The sequence below is a fragment of the Cucumis sativus genome, chromosome 1, assembly GCF_000004075.3.
Source record: "Cucumis sativus cultivar 9930 chromosome 1, Cucumber_9930_V3, whole genome shotgun sequence".
NCBI lineage: Eukaryota > Viridiplantae > Streptophyta > Magnoliopsida > Cucurbitales > Cucurbitaceae > Cucumis > Cucumis sativus.
In genome coordinates, this window is record NC_026655.2 from 15268520 (window position 1) to 15284492 (window position 15973).

Below are 15973 nucleotides of genomic sequence, written 5' to 3' on the forward strand. Positions count from 1 at the left end.
AACTGCATTTTTTACTTCACAGTTTGTTTTTGTTTCGAAAATTGTCTTAAATTTTTAAAAATATCGTAAACAAAGTGTATACCCACAAAAAAAAAAAATCAATAATATGAAACTGAAAATGGCAATGGATTTATTCAAAGTAAAAAAAATATTTTTGCAATAAATATTTAGAAAAAATTAGCATAAAACAAAACAATTTTTGGTTGACAAAGCATAATTTTAACATACATGTCATTTGATAGCATTTTATTACCTTTTTTTTTTCCGTACCAAACTAAGACATGTTATTGTGCCCTAAATTTCATTTTAGAAAAAGTGTACAGTTTGTTCTTAAAAATATAATTTACATCAAGATTTGTAAAAAAAATACATTTCGAAAAGAAAATTAACAAAATAAATAACCTTATTTATATGTGAATGAAAAAACGAAAAAATGTGTTGGAGGTTAATTAGTTTTCATAGGCATTTGTAAGGAATTGAGAGGTTTTTTTGACGATGTCGAGGAAACTATTCTTTTTTAAACAAATAAACACAAAATAGGGTTGAAACAAATTCAAAAATAGAAGGAAAAATAATAACAAAAAATTTAACAGTATATGGAAGTCACACACTTTGTTCGTGTCAAATTCAATAGATAATATAGTTGACCATTCATTTTGCCTCAATTATGGATTTACACTTTTCACAAAAACTATAAAAAACAATAGACCACATCGTACTTGAGTTTTTCAAAAAATAGCCAACTGTTTTCCTTCGATATTAGCAACGCGTTTTAAACTGAACAACATTTTGGTTTACGGTTTGTACATACCCATAGTAGTAACATATTGCTGATGCTTTTACATAATTTTAGTTTAGAAGTACGTAAATATTTTATTCTAATGTATGCATTTAAAAATAGATCGTGAGGTTCGTAGGCGCTACCCTGAAATGGATAACCAAAACATTCATACTATACTAACTGTCTTCACATCCACCCATAATCAGTTAGTATTGCTACTGGATGCACTACTAAATGACAATAAGCAGGTGACCCATACACCATATGAATTTAGGCATCAAATTAGACAACTATCATACTTTTGTTTGATCCACTCCTCCGACCTCGTTTGTCATGAAAGTACCAGAATGGACATACAAACTTTTTTCATTCTATGTCACTTACTGAGGACGATTGCTGGTCTGACGTCAATCGAAATCGTCGATGTCGAGGAGATGGTTGCCATGTTTCTGCATATATTGGTACACGATGTCAAGAATAAAGTCATCCAGCGGGATTTCGTGCGATCAGGAGAGACTGTTTCCCGTCACTTTAACCTCGTACTGTTGGCTATGTTGCGATTGCACGATGAGTTGTTGAAGAAACCGCAGCCAATGACTAACACATGCACTGATTCACGATGGAGTTGCTCCGTGGTCCGCATATTACTATATCATGTTACTTATCAATCACCACGTCCAGTGACTAACTGGGTGGTATGTCATACTGCAGAACTGCCTTGGGGCATTGGATGACACGTACATCAAGGTGAACGTGCCGCAAACCGATAGGCATAGGTATAGAACACGTAAGGGAGAAGTTGCCACAAACCTCCTCGGTGTGTGTGATACGAAAGGCGACTTCGTCTTCGTATTGGCTGGTTGGGAAGGGTGCGCAGCTGATTCGCGCATTCTTCGAGATGCTATTGCACGACCAAATGGGCTGCATGTTCCTCAGGGTAATCAAATGTTTTATGCCTCGAACATATACTTCCTACAACGTCAATCAAATTAGTTCGATCTGACGCATTCGTAACAGGTTATTAGTATCTATGCGACGCCAAATACCCCAATGCAGAGGGATTTCTAGCTCCTTATAGAGGACAAAGATACCACTTGCAAGAGTGGTGAGGAGCGGGAAATGCCCCTGCCACCGCGAAAGAGTACTTCAACATGAAATATTCTGCCGCTAAGAATGTTATTGAACGAACGTTCAGATTGTTGAAGGGTCGATCGGCAATCCTTCACAGCAAATCGTACTATCCCGTGCAAATTCAATGTCGAGCAATTCTAGGATGTTGCCTACTACATAATCTCATCAACCGCGAGATGACGAATGTCGATTTCGTTGACGACGTTGATGAAGGAAAGTCCATCTACGACACGATTGAAGGTGATGACATTCAATTCGTTGAGAACTCAAACGAATGGACGCAGTGGAGGGATAATTTGGCCACAGAGATGTTTAATGAATGGCAATTGCGTAACGAATAGGCTTTTGTGTCGATTTAGTATTCCTGTATTTGTATTTAGTTAGTATTGGGTGTGTCTTCCTGTACGCTTGAATGTATGCATGAAGTATAAAAAACGAATCTGACAATTTTGCCTTCTTGTGTATTTTAATAATTATTCCTTCCTATTTATTGAAGATACTTAAACAAATGCATGGTTGTATGATTGTCAGTATGACAAGTTCATCACGTGCTCCTAAGCATGTATGGACGAAGGAGGAGGAGGCAACCCTCGTCAAGTGTATGGTCGAGTTGGTGTCTGCTGGTGGATGGAAGTCAGACAATGACACATTCAGACCTGGGTATCTGGCACAACTTCTGCGAATGATGGTCGCGAAGTTGCCGGGATGCAATGTACATGCAACCACAGTGATCGACTGCCGCATAAAGACATTGAAGCGCTCATACCAGGCAATCGCAGAAATGCACGGCCCGTCATGCAGTGGGTTTGGTTGGAATGACGATGCGAAGTGCATCGTTGCTGAGAAGAAGTTGTTTGACAACTGGGTCAGGGTATGTGAAAAGTATAATTGTACACTGATACTTTTTTTACTTCAATATGAAACAAGTCTAATATTTGATTTTTCTTTCCTATGTAGAGTCATTCTAAAGCCAAGGGGCTGCTAAATAAGCCTTTCCCATATTACGACGAGTTGACGTATGTATTCGAGAAAGATCGTACAACGGGAGCCCATGCAGAGACCTTTGCCGATGTCGGATCCAACGTTCCTCCTGGGTTTGAGGAATTTCTTCACGTGGATCCCAATGATATGGAAATTCCTTCCATGTCCAGCCATAGGTTTAACATGTCACAAGACGACATCACACGACCAGGTCGAGGAACCGATAGTAGGACGACTTCAAGCGGCTCGAAGCGTAGGTGTGGAGGGCAGACTTCGAAAACAACTGATGTCATTAAGGATGCCATGACTCTTCAAACTGACCAGCTGAGGCTCATTGCAAAGTGGTCGCGATTGGCACTGGAGGATGAAAGCAGGGTCTGCAGAGGTGGTTCGCGCATTGCGTGTCATACCTCAGCTCAGTAGGTTGGACAGGGCGCAATGTAATCGAATACTAATGAACAATTTAACAGATATGAAGGGTTTCCTCGAACTGTCAGATGAGGAGAAGCTTGACTACTGCACGGTGCTGATACGAGGCGCTAGTTGATTGTTTGTTTTACTTGCACGGAGTATTGTTATGTTTTCTGTTTATGTTTGTACCTGTTAACTGCTTTTGATTGATGTTTTCGAATGATATTGCAAGTCATGTGTTTTTGTTTTCCAATATTTGAAGTAGTAAAATTAATGTGACGTAATTTAATTTTCATTTTAAAAATTTGAAATAATTCACTTTGACCACTCGATTTTAAATATGAATTTGCTAAAAAAAAATAATTAAATAATAAATATATCACATCACTACCAATACAACACTTCCTCCAAACACATCTTATCATAACACTATCATAACCCTATCCACATAACACTTTCCCTAAACACATCTTATCATAAAACTATCATAACACTACCTAAATAATCTTTCCCCCAAACACATCTTATCATAATACTATCATAACACTAATCACATAACCTTTCCCCCAAACACATCTTATCATAACACTATTCACATAACTCTTCCCCCAAACAACTTTTATCATAAAACTAGTTTTATCATAACACTAGTTTTATCATAACACTAGTTTTATCATAACACTAGTTTTATCATAACACTAGTTTTATCATAACACTAGTTTTATCATAACTCAACTCTTTCCCAAATGGCCCTTTATGTTTTTATGAATGTGAGCCTAAATTTGTAAATGTGTTTCTGAGCATATTTTAGTTTCATAAAAACTTAACTATGTTATATTTATAAGAAATGGAAGGGATGATTTTTCTGAAGACTACGTGAACGTGTTTTCATAGCATCGATTGAAAGAGAATAAAAAAAACACACACACATATGTGTGTGTATGGAAAATAAAATCTACGAAATATGTGAATCAATCTTTCATAAAAGGAAACAATATTTTTTTTATTGATTTTTCTTATTTATATGTTTAATATTTATTTTAAAAAAATTATTTTTCCTTTCTTTATTATTTTTTCATATTTATATTTTGTTTTTACTTTTTTAATATTTAAATTTACTTATTATTTGATTTTAAAATTTGAAATTTCATATTTTAAAATAGAAAAATAATAAGTAAACATTTAATATATTTATTTAAATATTTTTTAATATTAAATTCAAGTTTTGAAATATGTGTATACGTTATTTCAAATTTAAATTTATTATTTTTAGTTATTTCAAAGTTGGTTAGAATTTTACATTGTATAATATTTTTTAACAAATGATTAATAAAAATCTATTAATTTATAGATATTAATTTGTGTAATTTAGGTGTATTTGATCATGTTAATATTTTATAATTATTTTTTAAAAAATTCAATCAATTCTATAATTTTTTTTTTATTTTTTACATGATTAAATTAAATTATATTTAAACTAAAAAATAAACGACAATGCTAAGATAAAATATATAGTTAAAAACGAAAAATAAAAATTAATTATCAAACAAATTTTACTTTTTATCTGTTCGAAAAACAAAATAGAAAACTAGAATAGAAATAAAAGAAAAGAAATAATAAGGAATGAAACAAACGAACAAAATGTTATCAAACAGTCCAATAATGTATACATATATATCTTTAAAATTATATAAAAAAATATGAAACATAAAGTTAGGAGATCTCTATTGTTGTTTCCTTTAGCTTTAATTTGTTGCTAATTTGCTTTAGCTGATAATATCTTCTCCATCTAAATTAGGCTTAAAAGTTGCAAATATAAGATTCTATACCCTCATAAATCTCTCCATTAATTACCTAAACACTTTTTTTTCCCTCAAGTTTTGTCTCAAAACGTTTGCTAAAAAAAAAAAGAAGGAATGATGAAAAAAAATTGTAAAGTATTAAGTAATATTTGTAAGCATAATTAATTAAAAGAATATAATTTCAAAAACAAAATATGAAGTGTCTAGGTGCTTTAGGATTTGATAATTTTGAAAATAAAAATGGTAAAAAATCTATTAATTTGATATTGGTCAAATATTACTCTCACTTTTAAATAGCATTGGTTTGTAAACTTTAATTGAAAGCAAGTTTTATTAATTAGAAAATTTCATTGTTAATTTTGAATTTAAAACGAACTTTTAATATGGTAAGGAAAGATAAATGTATTATTTTTTTAAAAGATAAAAATAGAATACTGAAAACAAATTAGCAAACAATGCCCTAAAGATCACATGAAACAAAAATGAAGACTATTACAGTGAAAGTAAGTCTTGTTAAATTCATTTGATATATATGTTCATAAAATATGTCACATGAAACAACTAGCTAACTTAAAAGTATTGAAATTAATGAAAGTATGTTTTACAATTTAATCACAAATATTATAGATATCGTAAACTTTGCTATTCCAATTAAAAGTAAAAGCAAAAAAAAAAAAAAAAAATGGGAAGAAGAGAATTTTTAATAATGGATTCAACAAAGAAAGATTGTTCCAAACATAAATCACTCCCCATTCTAAACTTATAAATAGAAAACAAAACAACCATCCATCACTAACTAACAACATTATTCTTAGTCATCAAATCGCCAATAAACCCTAAGAGAAACTTTTACTACTCTAAGCACATCAAACATCTCACAATGCACAAATGTTCTTAACCACATCCATGTCCGCAGAAGGAATCGTTTGGAAAACTACAGGAGCACAGTCATTGAGCTTAAAAATGGCTTTGCAACAAAAAGGATGAGGAGCAATTGGAAACTTGAATACATCGACCAAACACAGTGTCGCATCCAAAATAAACGGAGTACAACTGAAGAAGGAGAGATCTTGCGAGATTGATGGATCAAGTGTTGTAGACGACACCACCGTGCGGCCGGCCGTCGCGGATGCTGCTAAAATGGCTATGGAGACAATGAATACTAAGGCTAACTTCATTGGGGATGCTTTCAGTGACTTCACTGCCATTGTTTAGTTTAGATGAGTTGTTGTTGAGGTCAAGAGAAGGGGAAAAGGCTCTACTTTGTTTGGGTGAGTAAGTTTGTGATTAGTGAAGGTTCTTATATTGAGGTAGATATGGACTTCCTATTTATGGCAATAGACAAAATTATGGGAATTGTTTTTTCTCTTCGTATGTTAATAATTATATATATAATTTTAATTCTAATGTGTAATGATTATTGTATGCAATAAAAGGAAAGTAACATTTATTTTTTTATTTAGTACAAGAAATGTAACTGTTAAATTCTATTTATGGATTATTGTATGCAATAATATGATGTTTTATATAACTCGAAAATATATTATGGGACTCGTTGCTTTATTTTAGGGCCAAGCAATATTCCTTTGCTATCTAATTTTAAGCTAAGGTTGGTTTAGGTTTAAAAACTTACTCTCATAATTACCTTTGATTTTGATGACTTTTAATTTCTACTATGCTCCTCGGTATTCAATGTATTGCACTGATTTTGCTCCTTGATTTTGGAGTTTTGATTTCATTATATCTATTTACATTTTTCTATTTATTATATTTCAATAAATATTAGGGATCGATTTTAGCCTATTCAAGATAAGAAGAGATTCACAGTTGGTGATGGTTTGAGAAAATCCAAGCTAACAACATTAATTCTTTAAAAAAAATCGAAAGCGTAAACGGACCTAAATTTTTGATCCATCAACAAGGAGTAGTCTGTTTATACATTTTCATAGTTGAGATCGATTTGAAGATGTACTAAATTGACCAAGTTGGTTGAGAGTAATTTTGTAGAAAAATCGACTCTAAATGACTGATTCTCACGACTTGTTTTCACTGATTTTCACCTACTATTATAATTATTTAAAAAATTTACATCCTAATATATTACGTTAATGTTGAACACTAGAGGGAAAAAAAGTGTAAAATATGGAGGAACCAAACCAAAATTACACTCAAACGTGATGGTAAAAATTTGATAATATTTTAATTTATTTTGTTATTTTTAAAGATGCCTTTATGTATTTATTTAGTTAATATTATATTATCAATAATTAGTTCATTAAAATAAAGACAATTTTTTAATATTGTAATTTATTGATATTCTAATTTCAAATATTAAGTATCCAAGAAAATAACATATAATTATATAAACACATGGTTACGTTTTTCCTCTAATGAACCTAATAAGTCTGAATCCAAAATACATATAATTTTCTAATATGAAGTTAGAATGTTAGATGCACCGCCATTTTGCCACGAACCCTTTGTTGTAATTGACATAAAAACACATGGTAGATCATAGTGCAATTACTACTCAAAGAATTTTAGTCAGATTTATATGTAAAACTAACTGAGGTGTTCATGTTGGGACAAATTAACCAAATATATTAATAAAAATAATAAGTAATAAGACTACAAAAACTTACAACAATACACTATGATCGCCTATACTTATTCCACGTTGAACCCAAATTTTAGTAACTCCAAAGTTCAAAGTTAATATAAAAAGAATTACAGTTTTCAATGGCTACCAAACGTTTCCAAACTTTTTATATGTGACCATCTATATATATCCAACCTCTACTCCCTAGTTTTCTCCCACAAACCAAATAGAGCTATTCCTTTTGAGTGTAAGAATCTCATTCAATCCTTCCATTGACTTTCGAGAGGGAGTTCGAAAAATAAATACAGTTCAATTCATCATGAATTAAATGGATAGAACTATTTAGTTAAGGTTCAAAATTACTAATTTATATGAACTAAATGGGTAGAAGTCTATTTCCGATTAAGATTTAATAAGAACCCTAAATAGTTTATAAGGAGACTTATGGTTATGGTATCCAATTTACCAAAACTCATTCTTATATACATCAAGAGAAAAATACCAATAAAAGCTCTTAGAATTTTGGTTGGGAAAAATAATAGTTAGACAATAACCCATCATCGAGAATTTCGTATGGAAACATTTTGACATGAATGATTTTTGGACTTAATCTATTATATAGATTTAGAGTATTTATAGTTCTAAAACAAAAAGGAAAATAAAATCACATAAAACAACTACAACGAAATTGTCAAAGAATAAGGGAGAATGATGAACAAAATCTGACTTGAACCTCGAAGATGGGAAAATATATTAACTATGATTGGACTTGAAGAATAACAGATCGAACAAACAAAAGTGGACAGAGTTGAATCACGAGGCCGACGAATATTGGATCTGACTCACGACCAACAATCTGACTGCACAACCAATATCTATTTTTAAGAAGTTTTGAAGGAAGTCACCATGAAGAGGAGGGAAAGGCGGAGCGGTGATGGAGAGCATGGTGTTACGGGAGAGGCAGAACGACGGGGAGGGAGGTTATTGACATGGAGCGGCCATGGCTTTGTGAGCAAGAAGCGTAAAATTAGGGTGACGTCACTACAAGAAAAAGTACATATTATGACAGTTGTATATCGCGGGAAAATACAGAATTTTTCGGATTCTACTTTCCGCGATAGTTATTTGTTGTCACGAAAGGTATATAAAATATAATTTATTTATTTATTAAAATAAAATTCATTTTAAATAAAAATATTAAATCACAATTTCCCCAATTCTTAAACCCTCGCGCAAACTTCACCCTCACCCTTCGCTCACGATTTTGACATCCATCCTCAATCCAACCACCACGTTCCATATCCGAACATCGTCGACCATCTCCAACAGACACATAATGGGAGTCAACAAATCAAGAGCTTAGAGATTCAAGAGATTAAGCTTTTACACCTTCCTTCTGTTTGTCACTTGAAAAGCTTTAGTGCTATTGTCCAAGTAATTTCTCTTCCAATCCTCTCTCTTTTCTTTTCTTTTTTTCTTAAATTTAATTTATATTTGCTAAGTTGCTTGATTATTTAGCAGCTATTTTGTTTTTGGTGTTTGGTTTTTTAAAAGTAAGGTTACTTTTTTTTTTTTTTGAATCATGGTTTGAAATTCAATTTCAAGTATAAAAGTTCCATTTTTGGTCAAACTTCATTAAAGAAAGAATAAAATTTGAATAACTATTTTTTCTTCCATATTTTGGTTTGGTTTTTATGAAAGAGATTTAGGAGTTTTGCTTAGTTTTTAAACATGAATAAAAAGTAGAAAAGATTTAGGAGTCTATATTCATGAATTTAATTTTAAAGAAACTGTAAATAAATTTCATCTAGTACCAAAATATCTGTAATTAATAGTGCAGCAAATCCAGGAAGCTGAAGATGAAACATTGTAGAACTTAGGTATCTGACAGTGGATGAAATTCTTTTAAGGAAACTTTGCGCAGAGTTCTATTACTATTAATGGGTGGCTTCGCGATCATTCTCTTCATAAAAAAATAGGAGGTAGAACCAATAAATATTTCTTTTTCGATTCATCCCTGGAGTTGAATACCTCATTCAAGAATTGTTTTTGATCCAATCCGTAGGAATCAATAGAAAAGGCAAATCCCTTATGATACACCAGATCCGGCTCGGTTATTGATAGAGTGAATAGATCTGCCATTTCTTGAAATCTCTCTTCTAATTCAAAATCGTGGTGTAACGTGTATCCTCTCTTGTTCCGGTCATGGAATAGATGAAATAAATAAATAAATGGATTACAGTGGAAAGCAAATGAAGTAACCCCACTTGCTCTTATGAAATCTATACATAGGGAGGGAAGGGGAGAGGTGTTGCTTTTTTTCTCTTCTTTTTTTTTTTTTTGTTGGGTGTAACAGAAAAATGGTCATATAACCCTTGAAGGATAGGGTTAACCAAATTTTTTTGCTAGTGTACAGAAAGAGAAAAAAAAGGAAAACAAAAAAGGATGGTAGTTAGTTTGGTGAAGGCTTGTGGAGGAAGAAAGTCTTTGGGTAAAGAAAGCTTTCCAAAATTTTGTTCTCGGTTTTAAATTCTATAGTGTATTTTGCTATGACTTTATTGGTGTTTTTTTTTTTTTTTTTTTTTTTTTTTTTTTTTTTTTTTGCATCCAGAGGATGTAATTCTTTGAATTTGTGATCATGGATGTTTTAAATTTGAACATGATTGTGGGTTTGAAGAGAGAAATTGAATATAGCAGTTATAATGTTGGGTTGGTAGTTTAATATCAATGTTAAATATGTAGAAAACATTCTGCTTGCCATTGTTCTAAAAGGACGTTCTGTTAGTAAGATGAATAGATAACTCTTGAATGTACAAATTTAATATTTAAACGGTAATTCATATGTGGTAGGAGGGGATCGAACCTCTGCAACCTTTGAAGAGACGTGTCATTTACCATAAAGTTATACTCTTTTTTAGATATAAGTAAGCTGCAATAATTGTGGAACGTTTGCTCATTATGCCTTTTTAATTCAAGTTTTTTGTTTGTTAGGGAATCGAAAAAAAGTTAAAACTTTTGAAAGTTGTATACAAACATTTTTAGAAGCTATTAGGGAAGAGGAAAAAATTTGAGTTCCGTTTACTTTTCCATCAGCTAAAATACTTTAAAGTACAAAATTAAAAAGAAAAAATTCCTTACTGCGATACACGTGGCTAAAATGATTGGCCGACTTTGAATTTCGTTTACGTATTTATATAAATAATATGCCCTTTCGTCAGGTTCTGGAGCCCTAGTTGAGGCTTAAGTTCACTATCCGTACGTTGCTTCATTTCCCCGATCAAAACCATTGAATCTGCTTCGTTGTATTGTAATTCTCTCTGCAAGACGAATACCACACAGTGATAGATGGATCAGATTCAGTACTCTGAGAAGTACTTCGACGACATTTATGAGTACAGGTATTGTGTTCTTACTCTTAGTTTCCAACTCCATTGTTACTCGCTGTCTTGAAGGATTGTTTGGATTTGGAAGTGTTCATTCTTATTGTCTTCGATGACTAATTGGATTCATTGGTGCAGGCACGTGGTTCTCCCACCCGAAGTGGCTAAGTTGCTTCCTAAGAATCGTCTGCTATCGGAAGTAAGCAATTTTGTTTTCTTAGTTTCAAATTTATGTGTCTCGATTTTGTTACGAAAGGAAGTATTATCTGATTGATTGGGAAGAAACTTAGTTCAGTAGTTGAATTCTTATTTCCGGTTTAGGTATCACTCTTGAGAGACCCTATGAAATAGATATTATTCCGTGGACAGTTTTTCCCCTATTTCTAATCTTTTATATTTTCATATGATCTTGATATTCTCTCTTTGATTTGGCTGATGGTTGCATGAAGTTGAAACAATGTTTTTGAGTATTTTAGATAGAAGTTAGATGAAAAAGGATTGAGAATTTAGGGTGCCAAACCTTATATCATGTTATTCATGACGCCCCTGAACTACCAACAACAACAAGAGAATCGCACTCAACAAAATGAGCTTGCTGCTAAATAATGATTGCTTCATTTTACTGATTTTGTGAAGTGCTACTATCCAGAAAGAAAGAAGTTAATATTCAGTCATAAGCATATAATGGTTTTAAAATGAAATATCATGGTGTCTGTGGTCAATTTTTCTTGCTTAGTAAATATGCAGGAGTTTCTATGTTTACCTTGAACTCTGTATGTTTGTAGAGGAGGCTTATATATATGCATATGCTCTGTATCTTTGTTGGACATTGCGGTTCCTTGAATTTAGAAGGAAAAAGGGTTTTATGGATCTTGATCCTTAACTTTCTGTGCAGAGGTGAATTATTTTTATGCTGTGTGACTTCTAAATTCTATTATTTTTAGAACAAAAGATGGATTTTGTTGATTGTGAATCATGATCGTGCTCATTTTCTTTTAATGGGTGTATGCTAGTTTCTCATTTTTGCAACATCCAGTCTTGAGAATTTGTACCACTTTAGAGAACTGCATGCTGTCACATACATCTATCATTTGGATGGTGTGAAAATTGTTTTAAATTCTTTGGTTTATCACAAAGAACTCTTGTATCATTACTCTTTAGAAATTAATATAACAAGTAGATTTTGCTGCTAGTATGAGGTAGTAGAATTGTTGTATGTCCTAAAAGACTAAACTGATAGCTTGTAATTTTAAGGTTATTGGTTAGATTTCTATTTCATCTAACTTCAATGGCCTCTTCTTAGTTAATGTCATTCATATTAGAGGATTAAGAGTAATAGATACCTTTTTTTTTTTATCATGGATAGTATGCTTATATCGGTTGGCTATTGCTACTTGTGTAAATTGTCATGGGTATTATGTCTGTACTTATTGCTATTGCTAAATTGCTACTTGTGTAAATTGTCATGGATTTTATGTTTGTACTCATTGGTAGAGCTTTTTTTGGATAAGAAACTAGGAGACCTTTAATTTCTGTCAAGCCATAAATGATACAAGTTGTTCTAGTTTCATTTTCCTAGTACCTTAATATTTCTTGGCTTCGTTAACTGAAGTGGATTGCACATGAAAACTGTTTTCTTTCTTATATTTGTAGATTTGAAAGTGTTTGACTCCTTAAGATGGAAATTTTTCGATTCTTGTTGGATAACGTTTCTTCCAACCTTATTGACAGTGAACTACTAATGGATTCTTAAGTTTCATTCATCTCGATTATTACTTATTCAATAATTTCCTCGTAGATTACTTATTTATATCCAGCTAAATTTTCTAAAGAGTTGTAATTTGTAAAAAGTTTCAATATTGTAGACCAAGTGGATGTTAAGGTGATGCTGTTATTCTACATGTGTGCTCTGCTATGTAGTTGTTTCTCTTATCGACGCATTTAGTGATAAGTAATGCTCAATGTTGAAATTTTCTATAAGAGTTGTACTCTCTCGTTCTATGATGGATGCTTATATGTATGTTGTCTTTGTAGGTTCAATTGAAGTCGACAATTTCATGGGTTTACTTTCAAAGAACATTTTCAGAGACGAACATTCTCGGTTGGTCGTTTATGCTTTAGCAGAAAATCTTGTTAGATGTATTCTGATGCTATTTAAAATATTTTTTGATTAAGGGATAGGATTCCGTACTTGTAAATTGTTGGAACTTGATTGGAAATGTCTGAATATTATAAATTGTATTATAGCGTATATATATTAAAGTGTCGACTATTTTTTTCTATATGGGTGTCAATATTATAAATTCAAAATTGTCATTGTCGGCTACATTATTGTCATTCAAATGGTTCGTGTAATGACAGAGTGGCAAGAAGAACAGGAAAAAACTATAGTAATCGAGTAATTTGCAACAGGAAAAATATGTCGTAATATATGAATTTGTGACAGTTATTAATTGTTGTGAATATGAAAACAATGACAGTTGTTTTTTACAAAATTAATTGTCCCGGTTGTCCTATCTTTGATAGAAGAAAAATGTCGTCAATAGCAAAACAATGACATTTAAAAAAAAAAATGTCGCGATTAACATATCCGTGACATTTAAAACATGTCACAATAAACAAATTCGCGACATTTATTTAACTGTCGTTAATACATAAATGATAATAGTTATTTATTGTCATAAAATAAAATATGACAGTTATTTGATGTCGTAGAATGCTAACTAACGACATTTATTTTATGTCATGAAATAAGTTATTGCGACAGTTTTTGAAAACTGTCATGGAAGGATTTTCCATGACTCTCGCTTCTATGATTGAAAATAATTGTCATGAATTTTGTTCGCGACAGTAAATAACTGTCGTCGTAGATATTAGGGATTTATATTGTTATAACTCAATTATTATATTTTTATTTATATTTATTATATAAATAATACATTTTTCTATTTATTATATTTCAATAAATATTAGGGATCGATTTTAGCCTATTCAAGATAAGAAGAGATTCACAGTTGGTGATGGTTTGAGAAAATCCAAACTAACAACATTAATTTTTTAAAAAAAAAATCGAAAGCGTAAACGGACCTAAATTATTGATCCATCAACAAGGAGTAGTCTGTGTATATTTTTTTCATAGTTGAGGTCGGTTTGAAGACACTAGTACAAAAGTGGTCTACGACGACAGTTATTTACTGTCGCGAACGGATTTCGCGACAGTTATTTTCAGTCATAGAAGCGGGAGTCATGGAAAGGCCTTCGACGACAGTTTTTGAAAACTGTCGCAATAGGTTATTTTATGACATGAAATAAATGTCGTTAATCAACATTCAACGACATTCAATAACTGTCATAATTTATTTTATGACATTCAATAACTATCATCATTTCTTTATTAACGACAGTTAAATAATTGTCACGAATTCTATTATCGTGACATGTATTAATTGTCATGAATATGTTTTTCGCGACAGTTTTTTTTTTGTAAAAATGTCATTGTTTAGTTATTGACGACATTTTTTTCCAGTCAACGATTGTGCAATCGTGACAGTTTTTCGATAACATTAAATGTCATTGTTTTGCTAGTGACGACATTTTTTTCCAGTCAAATATATTGCAACTCCACCATTACACGAACCATTAGAATGACAATAATGTAGCTGAGAATGACAAATTTGAAATTATACAAGTTTCACACCAATGTACAAAAAAATAGCCAACACTTTAATATATATATACTATAGTACGATTTATAATATTTGTACATCTTAATACAAGTTTCAATAATCCACATGTACGGAATACTAGCCCTTAATCAAAAAATATTTTAAATAGCATTAGAATACATCTAACAAGATTTTCTGCAGAAGCATAAACGACCAACCGAGAATGTTCATCTCTGGAAATGTTCTTTGAAAGAAAACTCATGAAGTTCTCGACTCCAGTTGAACCTACAAAGACAACATGAATATAAGTATCCATAACACATACGTACAGCCAATGAGTAACTAAATCAATGTCTCAACAAAATACAGAACACAAACAAGAACTTCAACACTTGATTCCATGAAATGAAAAGAAGCACGTGAGGACTACATTAGGCAAACGATCATTAAATAATAGTGTGAAGAAGTGTAATCCCAAATGATCAAAAAGTTGGACAATCAATCTAACCTTGTTATCCTTCTTACAAAGAAAACATATGGATCATTCACAAGTCCTTAAACCAAAGTAATACCATTCTATAAGTGTACAACTCACTCGTTTTCTCTTTAATCTTAACTCTTGGTGTCATGTAAACCACTACTGAAACTTTACCCATGATGATGATTACCAAAATCATAACTTTTAAATATAATAACTATGCGTATACACGTATGCATGAGGTCTCATGATTTTAATCAGTAGATGTCCTAAAAACATAATCGTATGACACAAGAGAATAACAAATATCAAAGGCGTTTCAAGTTTAAACCAATTACAAATAACATTTTATATACTTCACATCTGGAAGCTCGAACACAAAATTCAACATACTCACTAACAACACATCACAAACACACATAACCCTAGACAAATTACAGCAAACAAATCCCAACAACCGGCACTTAAGGCAAATTTGGTAGTTAAGTTACTTTATTGACTAGTTTGACACAACTTAAGGCAAAGTACAAAGTTTTAAGATCTCACATTTCATTTTTCATTCTTTTTTTCTCAAAGCTTCAGCCCATAGCCATGACATCTCCTTTGGCCTTGATTTCCTAATTCGAACAAACAAATCAATCAAAAATCAACCAAATGCTTCATGAGGCATTTCATTCAAACACATTTGTAAAGCTACCAAATATGTTTCATCACCAACCTACACAAATTCTTGAAAACAAAGAAA

General features: G+C 31.7%; 1 long non-coding RNA gene across 1 annotated transcript; it reads left to right on the plus strand.

Annotated features, from left to right (window-relative positions):
* The first annotated feature begins 10926 nt into the window (after positions 1 to 10926).
* Positions 10927 to 11555, plus strand: LOC116401702. The gene is made up of 2 exons (XR_004214035.1): positions 10927 to 11103; positions 11224 to 11555. It is a non-coding gene; the product is annotated as an uncharacterized LOC116401702 (long non-coding RNA).
* Positions 11556 to 15973: the final 4418 nt, after the last annotated feature.